Consider the following 22,249-nt stretch of genomic DNA (forward strand, 5'->3'; position numbering starts at 1 on the left):
TTTTAGGGGCCGTAAGTAATCATAAGAACATAAAAATAGCCATACTGGGTCACACCAAAGGTTCACCTAGCCCAGTATCCTGTCTTCTGACAGTGGCCAATGCCAGGTGCCCCAGAGGGAATGAACAGAACAGGTAATCATCAAGTGATCCATTCCCTGTCACCCAGTCTCAGCTTCTTGCAAACAGAGGCTAGGGACACCATTCCTGCCCATCCTGGCTAATAGCCATTGATGGACCAACCCTCCATGAATTTATCCAGCTCTTTTTTTAACCCTGTTATAGTCTGGGCTTTCACAACATCCTATGGCAAAGAGTTCCACAGGTTGACTGTGCGTTGTGTGAAGAAATACTTTTTTGTTTGTTTTAAACCTGCTGCCTATTAATTTCATTTGGTGACCCCCTAATTCTTGTGTTATGAAAAGGAGTAAACAACACTTACTTACTTTCTCCACACTAGTCATGATTTTATAGACCTCTATCATATCCCCCCTTAGTCGTCTCTTTTCCAAGCTGAAAACTCCCAGTCTTATTAATCTCTCCTCATAGGGAAGCCATTCCATACCCTTATCATTTTGGTGGCCCTCTTATGAGCCTTTTCCAATGCCAATATATCTTTTTTGAGACGGGGCGACCACATCTGCACACAGTATTCAAGATGTGGACGTACCCACAATCAAACGGGAGAGTCCCTGTCGCACGCACCCTCCTACAGTCACTTGTGTAAGATCTCCGCTGCCATTCGTATCACACACACGGCCCAGGGCTGCCTCGTCTCTCCAAGATTCGGCTGAACATGAGCATCGGGTGGGCTAGAGTTACAAGTCTGCACGGTCTTGGTAATGAGTTCCACATGCCAGATAGGGGGAGGGTGATGTGCAAGGGTCAACCAGTGTTTCGTTGACTGGAGGACATGTGAGTGAGTGGGGAGAGATGGGGAAGGGATATTTCATTAGGCTGGGATTTACAAAGAAGACTACAGCTGGAAGAGCAGAGAAGACTGCTTTAACATGGTCTCAGCAGCAGCCCATTCCCTATGCACAAGCCCCCAGGAGAAGGAAAAGGGAGGATGTGAGAGAAGGAAAAGCGGGGAAAAGTTTAGAATGTGACCTATTCCTCCTTGCTCACACCACAAGCTTGACTGTGGGCTGAGCAGGGATTGTTATTCAAAAGGTCTATGGCACAGGGGCAGACAGATGTACATACTGGAGCTGTGCAAATAGTTAGGTTTTTTGATTCGTTGGCTGAAAAAGTGGGGAAAAAAATTGTTACAGGTCAAAGCAAAATCAAATTTCTGTTGCAGTGTTTCGTGGACTGAAAAAATAAAAACAAACGTCCTGTCAGGTTAAATGAAAGGCTTCCGTTGTGAGGTGCTTTAAATTAAAAAAACGGAAGTAAATTTTGAATCCAAAAATCAAAAAACATTTCATTTAAAAAAAGTTGAAATGAAACATTTTAATTTAAAAAAGAATTGGGATTTCCCCCTCCAACCAAACAATACAGCGAGTTATCCAATGGTTCAATCAACTCGAATCTTCAACTTGCAGCAAAAGCCAGTTTCAGATGAAAAATGTTGCCCGACTCTGGGCATGTGACCCAGAGATAAACTTGGGAGAAAGGCTCAATCTAGCTGGCAGGCAGAAATGCTCTGCGTGTTACACCAAACGGAGCAGCCCTCCTGAGGAGAACTAGACAACTCTGATCATGCTGAAGGATCAGAACCAAGATGGCAGCTGGGGTGGGGGTGGAGGGGTTGGGTGTCACAGATCAGTCCTAACCTAGGGCTGGGAGCATGTCTGAGAAAGCCATTCCTGCTGTTTTGGGAAGGTGAGGTAACTGTGTGGGAAGGAGGGAATTCTCCTGGGAGGAGGAAGGAAGCATCAGATGTAGACTCAAAATGATCTAGGAAGAATCCAGCAGCCAACGGTCAACATGCAGGAAAGCTCAAGCTGAGGAAACCAGCCTAGAGAGGGAGTCACCGGGGGAAGAGGTTGGCTGTGGGAACAGGGGAAGGCTCCCGTGAAAACTCTGTTGAGATCAACCATGGGCTAGCAGCAATGAGGTGAACAGGAAATGAATGAGTGGGTGTATCTTTGGATCTGGGTGGGAGCCCAAGCAAGTTGTGTCCTAACTCGGCCTCTCTGTCTAAGTTCTCTAACAAACCAGGGACGTCATGGAGTGACATGGGAGATGGAGGGAACACATCCTTGGGGTGCTCTGCCTTTGTGTGTCTTCCTCACACTCTCACAGAGCCTTTCTTCTGAACAGATGACGATTTGTGAAGTTTTTTTCCCCCTGGACAGTTTTAGTGGTGGGATACACCTGATGGGGCTAAAACCTAAAATGAAGCCAGATAGGCTTGTCTCTTCTCTAAAGCTGCAGCTCGTCAGAGGGGGCCTTGGCCTCGTGGGGCACATCCTAGCCCATCCACAGCTGGGAAATGGCAATGCCAAGTTAATGATCACCACCACCTAGAGCATGGATTGTTCTGGCTCTCTAGGTACTTACACAGACTTCATCACTATGGTATCTGAGCACCTCCTCATCGTCCATGGATGTTCTCCTCACAACACCTTGGTTAGGTAGGAAAGTATTCTCATTTTACTAGTGGGAAACTGAGGCACAGGGTAGACTTAAGTGACATGTCCAAGCTGACACAGGAAGTCTGTAGCTAAGCCAGAATCCATGTCCTGTGCCCTCACCACTACTCCATCCTTCCTAGCCATCAGGGCGTGACTGTCTTCAGGAGAGCTTGGCAGCAAAGAGATGTGGAGGAAGTGCTCCTGACAGAAATAAAGCACCCAGGTTAGGCCTCAGGAATTGTTGAGTGCTCATCTTGGCTCTCCCACTGACTTGCTGGGTGTCCTGGGTGAGTCACCTCACCGCTCTGTGCCTCGGTTTCCCCATCACTAACGCAGCATATACTCCTGATTATCCTGAGCTTGTGAGGAGCTGATCAAGTCTACACAACACTTTGATCATGTGACATGTCGTATATGTGCTAAGGACGGTCATCAGCTAGGAAGCGAGAGAAACTGACCAACAGGGAGGTTTGTGTGGGTGTCTGTGAAAACTCTGCAGCTGGATGGTGGGGGGCACGATTCCCGTAATTGCTCAATGGTAAGAAGGCCTTTGCTACATAGGCTGGTACCTTAGATAATAATGCTACAATCCAGTGTCACCAGTGGGACCCAAAGCAGCCCTCCAGGCACATGAGGCAGTTCTTTGCTGGAGTCTTGAGCTTTCCTTACAGCCATTTCACGGAGTAGCCACATGGGGACATCTGAAGAGATCAAGGAAAAACTCAGCTCCTGGCCCCTGGACAGCCCATATTACCTCAGAAAGCCTGCGAGGGAGAAACGCTGCCTCGTGATTCGGATCCCTGACCTGCTCGAATAGCAAGTTGTAGGAAGAGAGATGGTCCAAACTAAACCCCGTCCTTAAGCAGGATATGTGAGAACATCCCCGGGGTTAAGCTGGCAGTGCAAGGATCTGGGATCCATTGTACTGTATGTTACCCTGTGAGACTGAATCAGGCCTATACTGCCAAAGGCAAAAGGCCTGGTTCTCCACCGGTTTGCATAGCAACTTACATTCACTTTCCATGTCTGCACATCAGAACGTCAGCACTACACACGCGCTCAGCACACGTGGACCTGACGACGCCAGGCGCAGTGCAATGGAGATCCAGGCCTGTGATCTTAGCGGGTGCTGAGGTCCAACAAGCAGGAGCAAACCTGACCTCTTCAGGCTCCAAAGACTCAACCGTGAGAGAACGTCCTCATTCAGACGACGGTGTGCAAGTTTTCCTTTCTCGAACCTCAGCTTTGTGCTGCTGCCACCGGTTACATAAGACTTATGCTATGAGCAGCTCTTGGCTCATTGTATCAGGTTTAACAAAAATTGCTCTTTATATTGTTCATGACTGAGCCCATTATGTTGCTCCTTTTTATTTTTTTTCCCAACTTTACCTGATTAAGAAAATTGCTTGTAGGCGGTTTTCTTGCATAATCTGGCTGCTGCTGGAAATAGAGGTGGGTGTAAGGAACAATAGCTATGGGAAAGGCGTATGCCCAGACCCTCACAGGTATTTAGGCACTTAAGTCCCATTAATTTAAGTGGGAATTAGGCACCTCAATATCTTTGGGCCTTAGCCTTTTTGGAAAATGCTCCTCCAGAGTTGGACTATACCCTGGGAAGGGGGTTTGACATGCCCAGTCCTTGGAGCCGTTATACAGCTACTGAGCTTAGAATAGATTTTCAAAACCAGGCCTCAATCTCACAAGCCCTCGCTGGGCATAGCCTGCCGTAATCTATTTTATCTTGTTTTATCCAGCCTACCTCGTGTGATGTGTAGTGCACATGCTAGTGCAAAATCAGCGTATTTTGCTTTGTGTCCACTTCTGAAGTGAAATAACGGCCCACAAAGGCAGACGCCAAGCGTCCAGTGTCAGCAGTGTTGCCAGGTGTCCGGTTAGCACCGCCGACCAGGCCAGTTAAAAGTCCAGTTGGCGGCACAACAGGGCTAAGGCAGGCTCCTGGCCTACCATGGCTCTGCACAGCTCCCAGAAGCAGCAGTATGTCCCCTCTCCAGCTACTATGCATAGAGGCAGCTAGGGGGGTTACACACGCTGCTCCCACCCCAAGCGCTGACTCTGCAACTCCCAATGGCCAGGAACTGTGACCAATGGGAGCTGTGGGGGCAGTGCCTGCGGACAGGGCAGTGCGCAGAGCCTCCTGGCCATGCCTTAGCACAGGAGCTGGAACGGGGACATGCCACTGCTTCCAGGAGCTGCTTGAGGTAAGCGCCGCCCAAAGTCTGAAGCCCGGACCCCATCATGCACCCCAACCCCCTGCCCCAGCCCTGATCCCCCTCCAAACCCCCTGATCACAGCCCAGAGCACCCTCCTGCACCCCAAACTGCTCATCCCCAGCCCCATCCAAGAGCCCACACCCCCAGCCAGGGCCTTCACACCCCCAGCGCCCCAACCGCCTGCTCTGATCCCCCTCCCACACTCCAAACCCCTCAGTGCCAGCCTGGAGCACCTTCCTATACCCCAAATCCCGCATCCCTGGCCCTACACCAAGGCCCACACACCCAGCTGGAGCCCTCACCCCCCAACTCCCTGCCCTAGCCTGGAGCCCCATCCCACACCCGGAACCCCTCATTTCTGGCCCCACCCTGGAACCCACACTCCAGCCCAGAGCCCATACCCCCCCCCCCGCACCCCAAACCCCTGCCCCAGCTCAGAGCACCTTCCCATACTCCGAACCCCTCAGCTCCACCCTCCAGCCTGGAGCCCCCTCCTACACCCCAAACCTCTCATCCCTGCCCCCACCCTAGAGCCTTCACCCCCAGCCGGAGCCCTGACCCGCCCCCCCTGCACTCCAACCCCCTGCCCCAGCCCGGTGAAAATGAGCAAGTGAGTAAGGGTGGGGAGAGTGAGCGACAGAGGGAGTGGGGGATGGAGTGAGTGGGGGTGGGGCCTCGGAGGAGGGGGTGGGGCAGGGGGCAGGGCAAGGGTGTTCAGTTTTGTGCAAGTAGAAAGTCGGCAGCCCTAAGTGTCTCTTTATGTTACCTGAGAACACCACAGTAAACTTAAACAGTGCTTGTAAATAGCGAAACTATTCTCTTCCCAGGGTTTAGTCCAACTTTGGGGCCACATCTTCCCATGATACTCAGCCTCTGCCAGAGATATATTAAACATTGTGAAGCACCCAAGATACTAGGTAATGGGGCAATATAAGTATTGTAGATAAAGAGAATCGAGAAAGAAGGAAGTGTCCGCTGTCTGTATGTTTGGAAAAGGGAAGAAAACAAAATATAAGCTCTAAATGAAGTATCCCTAAAGAAATAGTTACACCCAAGAAAAACAGAAAGCCCCTGTTTGTAGCTGTGATGTGAAAGGGGGTGGCAGAGTGGTCTCTGTAACAGGTTTGAAATTCACCATGTTCCCAGGAATTGCAGCCCATCAATACTTCTGCTGGAGAGAAATTTGGTTTCATTAAGTTTATTCTGCATAAGTTTATTACGGATCAGGGCTTAAAAACCTCCAAGGTCCTTCTGCTCTATATGGATTTAAGGTGTACACTCTAAGCCTGGCCGGCAAGAGCATGCATGCAATTTTGCACATGCATTAATTGTACATGCAGCATGTCAGATACTGGATGATGCACTGTACAAATGCTAAGACCTGAGTGCACACTGAGCCAGCCCAAGGCACCATTTTTGTTCTACTTCAGCCCCATGTGAAGCCTCGTGTTTGCTCGCTGCAGTAGGGTGGATTTCACCCACCTTGAATAGTCCAACGCTTTGCATGTGCAGGTGCTAGAATTTGCACCAACAAACTCCATTAGCTGCAGCTGGTTTTGAGGGTACAATTCCTAACATGCAGCATTAGCATTAGAGCTGGCCAGAAAACAGACTCCCAGTTCCAGGAAAAAAAATTGGTGGGGGGGGGGGGAATTCATCCCAAAATGGAACAAAAGTCCAAAACCTCAAATTTTTCCCCCGCATACTGGAAGGCCTTAATAATTCATTCAGAAAACACCAAAACCTTCTCACTGTAGGATCGTTTTGTTGTTTCTGAAGTAAAATAGACTCCCCAGGAGCCATGCTACCAAGTAGCCAGGCAACTGGCAGGAAGCCTGCTTTGTCGTCATCAAAATGTCATTGACAACGACATATTCTTGTGGTCTGTTTCAATTTTGATGAATCCGGATTTTTCGATGGCAAGCCCCAGTTAGAATATTCAAAGGGAACCCGCAGGCGTTTGCACCTGCCAAGTGCCTGTGCAATAGTGCACATGTAAAGGAGAGGCTCGTCAGGGGGAATCCAGCTTGAAAGATCCAAACACTTTCCTCCTCCCTTCTGCTGTTTTGTAACATGCTGTACTGCGCAATTCAGTGGTGCATGAAGTAATTCCAGTGTGTGAGAGATATACATCTACAAAGTGCCTTGAGATCTTTCAGGGCTATAGGAATGGAAGTGAATTCCTGCATGGGATTAAATTTATTTTGATGGTCACCATTCTAACCTCTTTTCTCTGCTATTTGTAATACTGGCTGTGGAACATTATCAGCCCAGCCAAACCAGAACACCTGGATAGTGTGATCACTCCCCGCTAAACCTGGACAGTATCTATGGAGACAACACTGTAGTGACCACGACTGGTGTGTCTTTCAGGGAAAACGGGCAGCCCTGTCCCTCCCATACACCCTTTCCCCCCACCCCCTGATACTGTGAAGTCTAGAAATTAAGACTCAGGAAAGGGACTCCGTGGACCAGCGCAGAGTAGGCATGACAATCCCATAAACTGCTACAAAACGGCAATGTTGGATCTAAAGGAATCCCTCTGCCGTCTTTGCAGGAGCACGTGTTTTACATGTGAACCCTTGATCCTAGATGATAACCTTGGAAGGGGCCTCTCGAGTCGGCTGGTCCAGTCTGTGACTCAAAGGCTCTGCACAATTTCCATACATGTCTCTGCTCAGCGCTCTCGACTCAACCGAAATAAACGTTCCATGCAGCGAGCAGAGACATAGCTGCACATCTTGTGTTGATGTTAAGGGACAATGAATGGATACATCCCCTTGAAATGTGCTTCAATTTATACCCTCAAGGAGCCTGATTCTCACTCACACAAGGGCCTAATCAACATACAAATTTGCACTCATTCATGGCTTTAGTTCAACTGGTGCAGCCCCCCGCGTGGACACACTGGGTTTTTGTCATTTAGCAAGGAATTGCCTTGAGCTAAATCAACAGTGGCCATTTTAAAATCCATTTCCACACTGGCGTATGCACAAGTTTACACCAGTGTAAAAATCTATTTTAGTGAAACCACTGTGAATTTGTCAGTAGACAAGGCCTTCAGACTCTAGACCACTCTAACAGAGCAATGGGGCCTTAATACTGCCAAAGTGATTTAAATAGAGGCTAAGGGAAAGTGAAAATCAGGCCCTTGGTGTCTACTCCTAAACTGAGTAACTTGCTCATTTGAGAGAGGGTGAGGCGATGTCATATCTTTTGTACACTGGGGCATTTGGGTTTGAAAAGAACAGTCACCAACGAAACCATACTGAGGAATTCAGCTTGCTTTGATAAAAGAACCAACACTTGAATGTAAAAGTCTGGCTCCCGCTACTGGGTAATCTGGCAAAAAGACAAATCCTGTACTCTATGCACTGGCAGAATGCAAGGATTTAACGAGCACCCTACTGGGCTCCTGGGATGGGTAAAGGAGGGGCGAAGCTTCCACTGCTGCTGCCTTGATCTGATCTGCAAACAAACAGGGGATAGATAGCTGTCTCTGAGGCTGAAGACCTAGCACCTTTCACTAGTGCTAAACCTTCTCCGAGGGACTGGAAAAAAGAAAGCCATCTGTCTGTATGCAGGCGTGCGTACGTGCACGCGCACACACACACACACACACACACAGACTGGTTGGCTGAGTACTGATTGCCATTTCTTTGTCTCCATGCTTTGGTTTGTCCCAACAAACTCAAAGGTCAATACACGCTAGTTGAATTATCCCTGGGAATATAGATTCTTTGGGTTGCAAACTTTGGGGCCGGGAGTGTCTCACTATGCTTGCATAGCACCTAACGCAATGGGTCCACAATCTGAGCTAGGCCCTCTACGCGTTAGCGGAATAAAAATAAACAAATAATAATTTGAGAAATTTGTTCAAACACATTCTTGTAGCTCTGCAGCTCCAATTATCTTAGGACCTAACATATTTGAGACAGGAAACACCCCCAAATCCCCATTTGCCTTGAAGTGAGGAAGATGCCCCATTTCCTGCCCATTTAGAAAACACAAGACTACACAGAAGAATAAAAAGCTAGAGCGGCACTAGAACAAGTGCACACATATACTGAACTTGCTCCAAGATACAAAGCAGGACTTGGGAGATGCCCAGGGTTGAGAGAACACAAAGTTCTCCCCTTGACTTTCAGGTTCCTAAATGCATGGAGATAAAATGTCAAATTATTCCAAAGCAGTTTGACCCTTCACAAGAATGAAAGGAGACAGATGGCATAAGGCTGAGCAGCAAAGGATTTGTAAAGATTGGCAGATGCCTTCTTTTGCTTCTTTGTAATGTGGAAAGACGGCCTAGAAGGATTGGGAGGATGGGTTATTTTTTCCCTTAAATGTCATGTCTGTTCTTCCCTGAAGGACTTGTTGGAGGTCTCAGGTTTATTGATTTATTGTGGGGACTGCCTCATACCTCTACTGAAGGAGGTGGCATTTTGAATATTTAACAAAGACTGCTCTTTCTCCCAAGGGTTTATTAGGTTCTCGAGTTATATTGGTGTTAAAATAAAATTTAAAAACAACTAGTTTAAAACTGTGGCTAAAAATGCCCCTCTCACTCAACCAATCAGTTCTCAGCTTCTTGTCTCTTTTGAGATAATATCGGTCCGTCTACATGAGGGAACATTCTAATCCTTTACATAAGAACGGCCCTACTGGATCAGACCGAAGGTCCATCTAGCCCAGTATCCTGTCTTCTGGCCAATGCCAGGTGCCCCAGAGGAAATGAACAGGTAACCATCAAGTGATCCATTCCATCACTCATTCCCAGCTTCTGGCAAACAGAGGCTAGGGACATCATCCCTGCCCATCCTGGCTAATAGCCATTGATGGACCAATCCTACATGAATTTATCTAGTTCTTTTTTGAACCCTGTTATAGTCTTGGCCTTCACAATATCCTCTGACAAAGAGTTCCACAGGTTGACTGTGCGCTGTGTGAAGAACTTCCTTTTGTTTGTTTTAAACCTGCTGCCTATTAATTTCACTTGGTGACCCCTAGTTCTGGTGTTATGAGAAGGAGTAAATAGCACTTCCTTATTTACTTTCTTCACACCGGTCATGATTTTATAGACCTCTATCATATCTCCCCCCCCCCCCCCCCGTCATCTCTTTTCCAAGCTGAAAAGACCCAATCTCCTTAATCTCTCCTCATACAGAAACTTTTCCTGACCCCTAATCATTTTGATTGCCCTTTTCTGAACCTTTTCCAATTCCAATACATCTTTTTTGAGATGGGGCAACCACATCTGCATACAGTATTCAAGATGTGGATGTACATAGAGGCAATATGATATTTTCTGTGTTATTATCTATCCCTTTCTTAATGATTCCCAACATTCTGATTGCTTTTTTGACTGCCGCTGCACACTGAGTGGATGTTTTCAGAGAATTACTCACAGTGACTCCAAGATCTCTTTCTTGAGTGGTAACGGGTCATTTAGGCCCCGTCATTGTATATATAGTTGGGATTATGTTTCCCAATGTGCATTGCTTTGCATTTCCCAGTGTCAGGGAAGCCACGAGCCCTAGTGCAGATGATACGCTAGCTGCTGCTGGCATTCTCAGGCCTTGTCTAATAGGCCGTGTTCTGAGCAGGGCGAGCTGATGCAATGTTAAATATCAACAGCCTGTTCAGGCATGGGCTCCCGACATTATGACCACTGGTGGAGCTGAAACTGCCAACCCCAGTGGGAAGCTTTTAGAAAATGTATCTCGTGTAGAAGGGTAAAGGCCACATGAATTACTATATTTTATACAAACCCAAGCTAAAAAAAACCAAGCAGTCTCCCTTATTTTGACAAAATCATTCCAGCCTTCACTATGCAGCATAAAGGAGAACAAAGAACACAAGCCCACGTTTGCGTATTAGTTTTCAATTGTACTTAACACTTGAGGGTCTCCCAGTATTTAAAAATGCGTTTAATTGAAAGCACCACTGTGCTTTCCCCAGCTGCCACAGTGAGAAGTCAAGACCCTCTTTATGCTTTAAGCATCCATGAGCCTGTAACTTACCTCCAGTCTCTCCCAGGTACCGCAAGAAGGTGTCAGCGACTGGGAGTGAGAATGGACTAGAATAATTCAGTCAGTCCACAGCTTCTCTTCTACAGCAGGGATTCAGTCGAGGTGCTGGAGCTTGCAGTCTGGGTCACAGCTCGTCACCTTGGACTAGCAAACATTTCAAGGGCCATTACCAATGAATAAAGTTGGGTTGAGCTACAATTCACAGCTGAAGCTTGTTCTCACAGAGAAGGCAGTTGGATGCTAGCTGCCTTTGGTTCAGAGGGTTGCAAAGTCTGATGCAGCCTGTAGGGCTCCAAGACAGAACCCTGCCACTCAGCACGCAAGAGGCATCCCTTCAGGTCCAAGTCCTTTACTGCTGTTACCATCCTCCTCCCTGGTCTTGGTGGGCAAAGCCACTTGTGTCTTCTGTGGACATTGGGCCCTCTCGGGGCCAGCTACTGCTTTTTATTCTGGGTTTGCACCATACCAAGCACAATGGAAGGGCCTTCAGGCGCTTCTGGGATACATATAATCATCAATGAAATCATTTAAGCTGGTGGGAGCTCTGCCATTGATGTCAAGGGGAATAGGAACAGGGCCCTGCTGAACATTCTCTCCTCACGAGTGAGCATGAAAGAAGCCAGAGGCCAAATAGGGTTATAATTCAAAATGATCTGGACAAATTGGAGAAATGGTCTGAGGTAAACAGGATGAAGTTTAATAAAGACAAATGCAAAGTGCTCCGCTTAGGAAGGAACAATCAATTTCACACATACAGAATGGGAAGAGACTGTCTAGGAAGGAGTACGGCAGAAAGGGATCTAGGGGTTATAGTGGACCACAACCTAAATATGAGTCAACAGTGTGATGCTGTTGCAAAAAAAGCAAACATGATTCTGGGATGCATTAACAGGTGTGTTGTGAGCAAGACACGAGAAGTCATTCTTCCGCTCTACTCTGTGCTGGTTAGGCCTCAACTAGAGTAGTGTGTCCAGTTCTGGGCACCGCATTTCAAGAAAGATGTGGAGAAATTGGAGAGGGTCCAGAGAAGAGCAACAAGAATGATTAAAGGTCTTGAGAACATGATCTATGAAGGAAGGCTGAAAGAATTGGGTTTGTTTAGTTTGGAAAAGAGGAGACAGAGGGGACATGATAGCAGTTTTCAGGTATCTAAAAGGGTGTCATAAGGAGGAGGGAGAAAACTTGTTCATCTTAGCCTCTAAGGATAGAACAAGAAGCAATGGGCTTAAACCGCAGCAAGGGAGGTTTAGGTTGGACATTAGGAAAAAGTTCCTAACTATCAGGGTGGTTAAACACTGGAATAAACTGCCTAGGGAGGTTGTGGAATCTCCAGCTCTGGAGATATTTAAGAGTAGGTTAGATAAATGTCTATCAGGGATGGTCCAGACAGTATTTGGTCCTGCCATGAGGGCAGGGGACTGGACTCGATGACCTCTCGAGGTCCCTTCCAGCCCTACAATCTATGAATCAAATGCTTCTCCAGTACAGCTCTATTTACACCATTAGCCTTACACCAGGGAAATTTGATCCAAACTCCTTAATCTTCACGTTTTCTCGCCCCTCTTTCCAGGTTACCTGCCACTATATTAAGTACTACGCACAAACATCACAATACTCTAGTAAGCTGCTGCAGATGTGTACACACGTCCCACTTCTAGCCAGCGTGGCATTTTAAACATCTCTTTGCCCTGACCTATCTCAGTTCTCTCCTGCCCCCTCCTCCACAACTCCCTTTAACTCTTTTTTGAATTGACAAACAGGGGTGCTCAGAGCACTAAGGTTTGAAATCTTGCTAGCCAGGGGGAGATTTCAATAGGCACAAATTGGAGCTAGATGCCAAATTCCCAATGACAGCTAAAGGGAATTGGTGTCTAATTGTCCTTTTTGCCTTTGAAAATTGGTCTCTGAATCCAAACTCTTGATGCGATTCTTAAGGCACTGGCAGAGGAGGGGATCCAGCCCCCAAATCTCTCAAGTTTCAGACACGCAGTTTGTTCCTAAAGCTACAGAGCACAGCGGCTGGGATGAGAAGGAGTCCAGCAGGCCTGGATTCTTAGAAGTTTCCTACCTCAGAACCATTACAAAAAACCATCCCGCATCTCTTCTGTGTGGTGTTAACTGCTGTCTAGCAAGCTCTTTGCACGTCGCTGCTGGCAGTTTCCCTTTTCACTATTAACAAGCCCCTTGTGTGGGTGGGGAAATGACTCACCCTTCAAGATCATTGGCTTGTGTGTTATTTTCCCCTTCTTCTTGGAGCGCAGCCTTGCGCTGGTGCACGTACTCAGGAGTGATGGAATGCTCCAAAAACAGGCCGGTAGGTAGAGCAAAACCTGCCTGGAGCGACCACCCGGGGGACTAGCAAAACAAGACATCAGTGGGCAAACAAAGGTGGCTTTTACAAGGGGAATGAAACCTGTCTTGGGATCCCTTGGGGGTGATGTCAAGCAGCTGGTTAAGGCATGAATATAGTCCTTAAGGTAGGTTTTACTGTGTGGTTAGATACACCGGCAGCTACAGTTCTATCTGCATTGACTCTTGAAATGGTTTCGGTCCCTTTGATGGTTTCGTATGCATTGGGTGGGGGAGGAGATTTCAAATCAGACAGAACAAACGGAGGACTACATGGAATCACGTGCTTACAACAGCCCTTAGCCCCAGTTGTCTTCAGTGCATCTTGTTGCCTGTCTTGCTATAGGGCTAGACTGTGACTTGGCCTGTGCCTGGGCAAACCAATAAGAGTCCCCTTGTGCCCGCACCTGGGGCCTGGGAACATGGCCGGGGCTACCTGCCTACTTAGTCCCTCCCCAGAGCAGGGGGGCGAGGAATGAGTGAAGCATTAGCTCCACCCCTGCACTTTTAGGCCAGATTAGCTGACGCAGCACCGCGGGCAGCAGGTAATTACTGCTGGGAAAGACACCCACACAGTAAATTACTACCCCCTGGGAGCAAGAGGGAAGCAGGGAGGTATGACTCAGGGGTGTGTCTGTCACAGCACCACCTGGGGTGGAGCAGTCTATCCACCATCCCTTGCTCTGGGCAGCTCCCTAAAGTCACAATCTAGCTCTTCATTAATATTAAATGAATATTGAGATGATGGCAGCGTCTAAGCTGTTAAAAAGGTTTCTCCCTACCAAGGCTGACTTATGCACTTAACTTCGGGTTTATCATCTCACCGCATGCTCACTTTTCTGGAAATACCAGCAGGCTCTCAGTTTGTGGGATGAGCGTCAGAGTCGCTTTGCAGAGTCACCCATACTACTCAGGACACGATGTTCTTATACCATAAAATGCGTATTATTGATTAATACCCTGGTGCCTTAGAAATACCCATGATAGATCCATTGTTCAATAACTATAAACTCACCCATCCAGTGTGGTGGACACTGTGCAATTATATAGGTGACAAAGGTAAATCCGACACCCCGGGCCATTCCCCCATCTATTGCTATTAGATGTCCTATGCGACATCCCAGATGAAAGGGTCTCACCCATGCTAGATGTGAGGACCATTGGTTTGGCTGGTGAGAAGCCGATGAGCTTTGCTGCTCTTTGAAATGTGTTGTTTGTGCTCTGTCATAGCCAGGGGCTACCACCACCCAATACACACCACTTAAAAGCTGGCACAGCCCAGGAAGAGAACAGCATAGTTCCATGATCTGGCATCTGAAAACATTTTAAAATTAAAAGGAAAAAATACAACCTCTGCTCTTGTTGATGTGAAATGCAGCCCAGCCATCGCTCATTTAGCAGCCCTCAGTCAAGCAGCACAAACGGTATATCCCGCCAGGAGTGTGACACACGTTATGTTTGGAGGCACCGTGTTCGTGACGGACAAGAGCGCAGGGCCCAGGCAGTTTGACCTCATGGCAATGAGGTGGAAAGGAGGGCTATATGCAAGCAGCGTTCCACATGAGCACTTAGCACACTATGGGAAGTGGAAGGAAATACGTCCTAGCAAGCCCTCATTTAGTGTCATATACTTTCTGCAGTTCCTTTCCCGGCATTGTTAATTACCAAGATATTTGCATCTAAAAGGAAGCCATGTCTTTTACAGCCAGATGGCCCCTCTTGCCTGAGTCATCCATAGTGTGGGGTCTACGGCATGGCATTTGCTTCCATGCCGGCATGCAGAAAGGGTTTTAAAGCTAATTCAGGCACCACTGGGTCCAACATGGCACCTGAAACACCCGGATAACGCAAACCCTCAACAGAAAATCCATCACTGGCTTTTAACTATCAAATGTGGAGGCACAGAAAGGGGCCTTCGTTTGAATGTAGGCGCAGGCTGTCTAGTGGGAAAAATATAGTGCATGACTTCAAAGGAGCTTCATCGCTTTAATAGGCGGGAGAGAAAGGCAAATGGCTCCCAAATCATTTTGCCAATTTCCAGTGCTATTAAATATAATCATCTCTGCTCCCTTTAATCTTTGCTTCCCTTCTGGGACCTGGCAACAAAGGAAGTGCAGTAACGAGAGGCAAAAGCAAGATGTAATTGCAGCAGAGACTGTAACCTCCCAAACACACTGTCAAACTGCAATAGACTCCACTTTTTATGGCAGAGGGGGCGGCATAGGAGGCAGGGAACTCAAGGATGCCCATGGCCCAAACGCAAGTGAGGGGAAGAGCCGGTCCACTAGTGGCCAAGTTTGGAAACCTTTATCCACCCGGGATAGTACTTTCCTGTTGGAATAATCCCATTGAAATCAATGGCATGTGACCTAGCCCTGCCCACACAATGTGTGGAGTAAGAATCAAGAACAATAAGAAATCAACACGGCAGACATGTAGTGCATTAAAACCAGGCTGACTGGGGACTCCACATCGAGTAGGCATAGTACCATACTGGTCCGATAATCCCACTGAAAGCAATGGAGCTAGTTGTGGAATAAGGACATGCTCAAGGAGAGCACAGTCTGAGGGCCTCACTTCATAGCAAGGTTCCATTTATAGTTTATAAGGGGTTAATACACGAGTAACATATTTTAATAGACAGTTAGTCAACTATTATAGAGTCCAACCAATTGCTTATTACTATGGCTTATAACCTTTTCTTGCACCTAATGATTTTCTTATAACCCTTCTTATGGCTGTAGCATGCTCTTAACATCTATTAACCCTTTATGGGCATGTTACAGCCATGTATAGGAGGGTTATATGTAAATCAGTAGGTGTTAGAAAAAGTTATAAACCATGGTAACAAGTGTTTTGTACATAAGTTTGTAAATTACTGCACACTCACCTATTACCCAAATAGGTGGAACATCACAGCCGTTTAACAGCATGTGGCAGCACTAGGCAGAAAGGCATGGATTTTTGTTCTGTTTGTACAGCGCCTAGCACAGTAGGGTCCTGATTAGAGCTGGTCAGACGTTCTCTGATGGAACGTTTTCAATCAGCAGTCTCCGATCAGTTGACATCTAAATGTTCCATGAAGACTGTTCAGTTTTGACAAAGTCTGACAGAAATCAAGCAGGGTTCCTGTAGACACCAGTCTTGCTTTCTGCCATCTCACCCACGAGCTCCTCCAAAGCTCACCAGGTGAGCTAACGGGGCGCCAGGAAGCACAAGCAGAGCTGGGTCCCAGCTCAGCCTAGCCTCTTAGGGCTTCCAGGGACCAGGCCAGCCAGCCAGCAAGATAACAACAAAGATCCCTGCTCTGATGGTTTCACAAACTGAGGCCCCAGTCCAGCCAAAAGGTCTTCATGAGGTCTATGTCCAGTGACTAGAGCTGCCAAAAAGATTTTCAATTCCCAGATTTTGACAAGTTTTTTCGTGATTATTTTTCACTGTTTTCCACCTAGCTCTGTTGGTAAAAGACAGTTACCTTTTTCCATAACTGATGTTCTTCCGGGAACATACAGGCCCAGCTTTTTAAGGGTTGTGCAGGAGTCCTTTAGGTCATGGAGCTTATTGTCCATCTGTTCCGCAAGCAGGGCTTGCCCATCGAAGGGAAGGTCTTGCATCGACTGCTGAGCCTCCAAGAACAAGCCAGAGAGGAGCAGCCAGGATGCCTGGCGCATGGCGATGTCTGAGGCCATTGTTCAGGCGGTAGTGTCAGTCACATCTGACGCTGCCTGGAGCGTCGCCCTGGCCGAAGTCGAGCCCTCCTCCATAATAGCCTGGAACTTCTTCTTAGAAGCCTCAGGAAGGGAGCCCTCGAAGTTGGCCATGGCTTGCCACATGTTAAAATCATAGCGTCCCAGGAGGGCCTGATGGTTGGCCACCCTCGATTGGAGAGTGGAGGACGAATAAACCTTACGCCCAAACAAGTGTAGTCTCTTGGAGTCTTTGTTCTTAGGGGTAGCCCCAGGTTGACGTTGCTTCCTGTGATTAACCGCTAGGGAGCTGGGAGCAGGGTGGGTGTACAGGTACTCGTGGCCTTTGGATGGCCCAAAGTACTTGCGCTCAGCCCTCTTGGAGATGGGTGGCAGGAAGGAGGGAGTTTGCCACAGGGCATTAGTGATCCCATCGTGAAGGGGCAGAGCCACCCTGACCGGTGCTGTGGAGCAGAGGACAACGAAGAGAGAGTCCAAAGGCTCCTCTAGCTCCTCTGCCTGAAGACAGGTTGGCTGCGACCCTCTTCAGTAGTCCATGGTGTGCTTTAGTGTCATCCGGAGGAACCGGGGGAGGGGGCCCCGTTATCGCCTCATCTGGCGATAACGAGGAAGATACCAGTGCTGTAGGGTCCTCCACAACCATTGGTGGCCCAGTGGCTTCTTCCCCTGCTCTCTCTTGGACCTGCGGGGTCCTTGCGCCTGAGGCTTTGTGCACCAGAGGAGGGTGGGAGAGAGAGGCAACAGGTCTCTCCAAGGCTCCGGACACCGAGTGGGTGGCCTGGGTGAGCCCTCACGGGTTCCATGGGCACCATGGTGCTGGCCACTGCGCCTGAGGTCATGGGGCAGGTTTCGGTGCTGACAGTGTAGCCGCTACTGCTGGTACCAGAGCTTGTCCCACCATCAGGGAACCTCGCTCCGAACCAGGGCTGGACAGAACGGAATGGTGGTGGTCCCAACCATCACTCTGCCTGGAGTCCGATCTGGAGCAGGGTCTTAGGGACTGGTGGCACTCGACATATCTGCGGCGCGATCTATGTCTCATACTTGATGAGTGGTACCAGGATGAGGAGTGGGACCAGGAGTTGGAATGGGCCTGGTGCTGGGAAGTGCCGGCACGTGGTGATGCCCTCCTAGTGGATTGGCGATGGCCCAAGGACTGGTAACGTCAATCCCTTGATGGGTCCCTGGAGTGGTACTGCGGTCTTGGAAATACCAGGTGCCGGGACCGGTACTCCTGCTGGGGCCGCATGCCTCCAATGGTCTGCGCCCAGTGGCCAGCAAGCTGCACCTCAAGTCTCTCTGCCCGTGCCCAAGGTCTGGAGACTAAATGGGGCTGTGCTGCATCTGCCTTTTGTGGTCAGAGGCGTAGCGGCTATGGGAGGGTGAGCACTGGTGAAGAGTTGCCCAGCACGGGACCTTGCTCACACCCAGTCTTATCCTTTCCCTTGCGGGAGGTTGGAGACTGGCCTCGCCCCGCCTTCTTGGGTTTCTTGGTCGGAGCCATGGATGGACACTGGTGCCAACCAGCGGACAGTCCCGGTGGGGCGCTGCATACCAAGGTCACGGTACTTGGCACCAAGTCAGAGCGTTGCTCCAGTGCCGGGGTGAGGGCCAACTCCATAAGGAGTGCTCTTAAATGAATATCACAATTCTTCTTAGTCCTTGGCTTGAAGGACTTGCAAATTTTGCACTTCACCCTAATGTGTCCTTCGTCCAAGCAATGCAGACAACTGCTGTGTGGATCACAAATGGGCATGGCCCTTTTGCAGTGATCACAGGGCTTAAAGCCTGGGGACTGGGGCATGCCCCGTCCCATGGCAAGTCCCGTTCAGGACCTGCAAAGCTTCTAACTATAGCTAAGGGATTTATAAACACTAACAGAAAACTATATACACTATAATACAAGTTGCGACCAGCAACAGCTCTAGCTGAAGCAGCAGCAGTTCCAGCACTGTCACTGGTGGCAAGAGGGAACTGACGGTGGGAGGAACCCGGTGGCGCCTATATACTGCGGCATGTGTGCGCCACTCCAGGGGGCGCTGGAGCCGATCCCCTATGGATACTGCAGAGGGGGAAAAAACTTCCAGCACCAGTGCATATGGCAAGCACACACACCTAAGTTAAATGGCCATGACCAAGCACTCAAAGAAGAACATTGTGTTAGGAATCTAGGAGCCTGTAATAACCTGTAACTATAAAAATGCCTGTGACAATCCTGCTACCATTTTTCCCATAGAAATTCACAATGCTCTTCCATTTGTACATTCCAGGATTACCATCTTCTTACACTGCCTCAGGGGCCTCAGAACCATCTGCGTTTATCCTCACAATGGCCTGTGAGGTAGGGCAGTCATGCTACTGTTCCCATTTCACAGATGGGGAACCAAGGCACAGAGACACTAAGTGACTTGCTCAAGAACATACAAAGTCTGTGGCAGAACTGGGAATTGAACCCAGGTCTCCCAAGTAAGCACCTGAGCCACTGGACCATCCTTCCTACCTAATGTAGCCCTGAGGATTAATCTGTTGGTCTGTATAAAATGTCTTTTTGATAAAAGTGTGTAGGCTGCATAGATTAATAGAATTATTTACAATAAGCTGTAATGCAAGATACCTAGAAGCTTCTAGGCCAGACATCCTGGCCAATTTCCTCTGTGACGCTGAAAGCAACCTTTAAGACCGTTACTCAGAAAAGTAATACAGTCGAACCCATTTATCTCGACCTCGGTTAACTTGCCAATCCTATTAAGTCGACGTTTTAGAAGTGGAACCGCCAAACTCCCTCTTTGTCTTATCGGTTTCTCATCAGTTATGTCGATTCTTTAATCTCGCCGAACCCTAATATCTCGAGCACAGAAGAGCGCCGAATTTGCCACTAACCGAGGTCGAGATAAATGGGTTCGACTGTAACTCCGGCGGCGGCCCTGCCCGGCTCCTGCCGCATCCCTCCCCGGCCACGCGACTCCTGCCCTGGCCCCGGTTCCCCAGCCGCGCGGCTCCCCGCGTCCCCGACCCACCGTGTCCCCAGCCGCCCGCTCCCCGGCTCCCCAGCCGCGCTGTTCCCCAGATGCCCGGCTCCCCGCGTCCCCGGCCGCCCGGCTCCCCACGTCCCCGGCCGCCCGGCTCCCCGGCTCCCCAGCCCCGCGTCCCCAGCCCCGCAGTTCCCCGCGTACCCGCCCGCCCGGCCCCGCTTCGCCGGTCCCCGCTTCGCCGCCCGCCCACCCGGCCCCGCTTACCCGGTCCCCGCTTCGCCTGCCGCCCGCCCGGCCCCGCTTACCCGGTCCCCGCTTCGCCTGCCGCCCGCCCGGCCCCGCTTACCCGGTCCCCGCTTCGCCTGCCGCCCGCCCGCCCAGCCCCGCTTCCCCGGTCCCCGCCCGCCCCCGCATACCCGGTCCCCGCTTCGCCTGCCGCCCGCCCGCCCCGCCCCCCTTACCCGGTCCCCGCTTCACCTGCCGCCCGCCCGGCCCCGCTTACCCGGTCCCCGCTTCGCCTGCCGCCCGGCCCCACTTACCCGGTCCCCGCTTCGCCTGCCGCCCGGCCCCACTTACCCGGTCCGGCTTCGCCTGCCGCCCGGCCCGCTTACCGGGTCCCGCTTCTTTGGCTGCCCGGCTCCGGGTCCCCGTCCACGGCCGCCCGGCCCCGCTTCCCCGTCCCGCTTCGCCGGATCCAGCCACGTGCAGGCACCGCGGTAAGGGGGCAGGGAGGGGGTGTTGGAGAGAGGGCAGGGGAGTTCAGGGGTGGGGGGGTGGATAGGGGTTTATCTCGATCATCGGTTATCTCGACGCTTTTTGGCAAACCCCTAGGCCGGCGACATAACAGGGTTCAACTGTAATAGGATACAAACCTACGCAAAATGTCTAGGGACCTTTTGAATGTCTGCTAACCTTTCACCTAGATAGGGTGAAAAGTGGGGTTTTTCTGCCCACAAATTTCACACATACACCCGCAGATGCGTACATATTTGTCATTAATACGCACACAAAAGGTCAGCCTATGAAAACAGGTACCCTCACCTTTCCATGGGGGAAAGACAAATTTGGGCATAGGAGGAAGGATTTCTCCCTATAAAAAGGGTGACAATCCACCATTAGGTGGGCGATACACCTCTCTGTTTCCTTATCGTCTCAACCTACAGCGAGGTCTCTCTCTCCTATGAAAGCTGTCAATACTAAGTCGTAGTATTAATTCTTTTCAAAGTTGTAAGTATGAACCAATTCTTATTTCTGCTAAAGCATCTATGCTAAGAAGGGTTTAACTCATAACTAAACTTCCTCTATCAAGGGTGTGAAAATTCACTCTAGTGCTATTGTTGCAGAGTGCATTTAGAACTGTGATATTTGTAACTTTGTAATCTCAAACTGCTTTTAACATTTTACATTTACTTCTTGTTTCACTGATTTTAAATAAAGGGTCTTGATTGACTAGTTCTGTCTCAGTGTAAATTTTCTGTCATATACCCCAATCTCCTTGTATAAATTCTGTGAAGCCTGATTCAAGACGAACTTTATCTTCTGATCACACATATTGGCGAGCCATACCCATATTATTAATATCTATTAATTATTATTATTATTAATTAATTAGGAAATTAATTATTAAATACAACTAAATTAAGTGGATAAATTCCACTGTCCCTACTAACCCTCCCCAAATCAGGCTACACTAACTGCTCACCGGATTCCAGGATGGCAGACAGAGAGCCCCCTCTTGGTGGGCTTAATTCAGTGTTATGTGGATTGGGGATTTCCTCAGTCTTCCAGCTGCAATGGTAGGCCACTAAACATTAAAGATAAGTACACAAGCTACTTGAGTAATTTACTGGAAAAAGATAATCTAATTAAGGAAGACCTCACTGCAAAATCCAAGGACATCAGAAAGTCATCCTGCCATCACACAACTCAATCACTGATTGAATGAGTTAAGAACTAGAGCGAAAGTTAACAGAATTAAAGCACTTAAAAATGAAAGTTAATTCCGGAGTGTTTGCAAACTTCTCAAGCTACTGCTTCCACTTGCCTGAGGACAGATGAATTTTCTTCTCCAGCTGAGTTACTGAACTAGTCCCTAATTCAATGCTTGTCTATATGGGGACATGCAGGAAAATTAATCCAAATCAACTAATGACATGGATTTAAAGTGGATTTGTTAAACTGCATTAAAAACTCTGTATGGATGGACTGATTCAGAATTCAAATCTCCTAAATTTGGTTTGCTTAAAATAAATTTAATTAAGACCATTTTAATTCTGAGTGAGACCATCCACACTGGTTTTGTGCAGTTTAACTAATTCACTTTACAAATTCACACCATTAGTTAATTTGGATTAATTTCCCTGTGTAGACAAGGCCTAACA

This window comes from Mauremys mutica, chromosome 7 (genome assembly GCF_020497125.1).
Source record: "Mauremys mutica isolate MM-2020 ecotype Southern chromosome 7, ASM2049712v1, whole genome shotgun sequence".
Classification (NCBI taxonomy): domain Eukaryota; kingdom Metazoa; phylum Chordata; order Testudines; family Geoemydidae; genus Mauremys; species Mauremys mutica.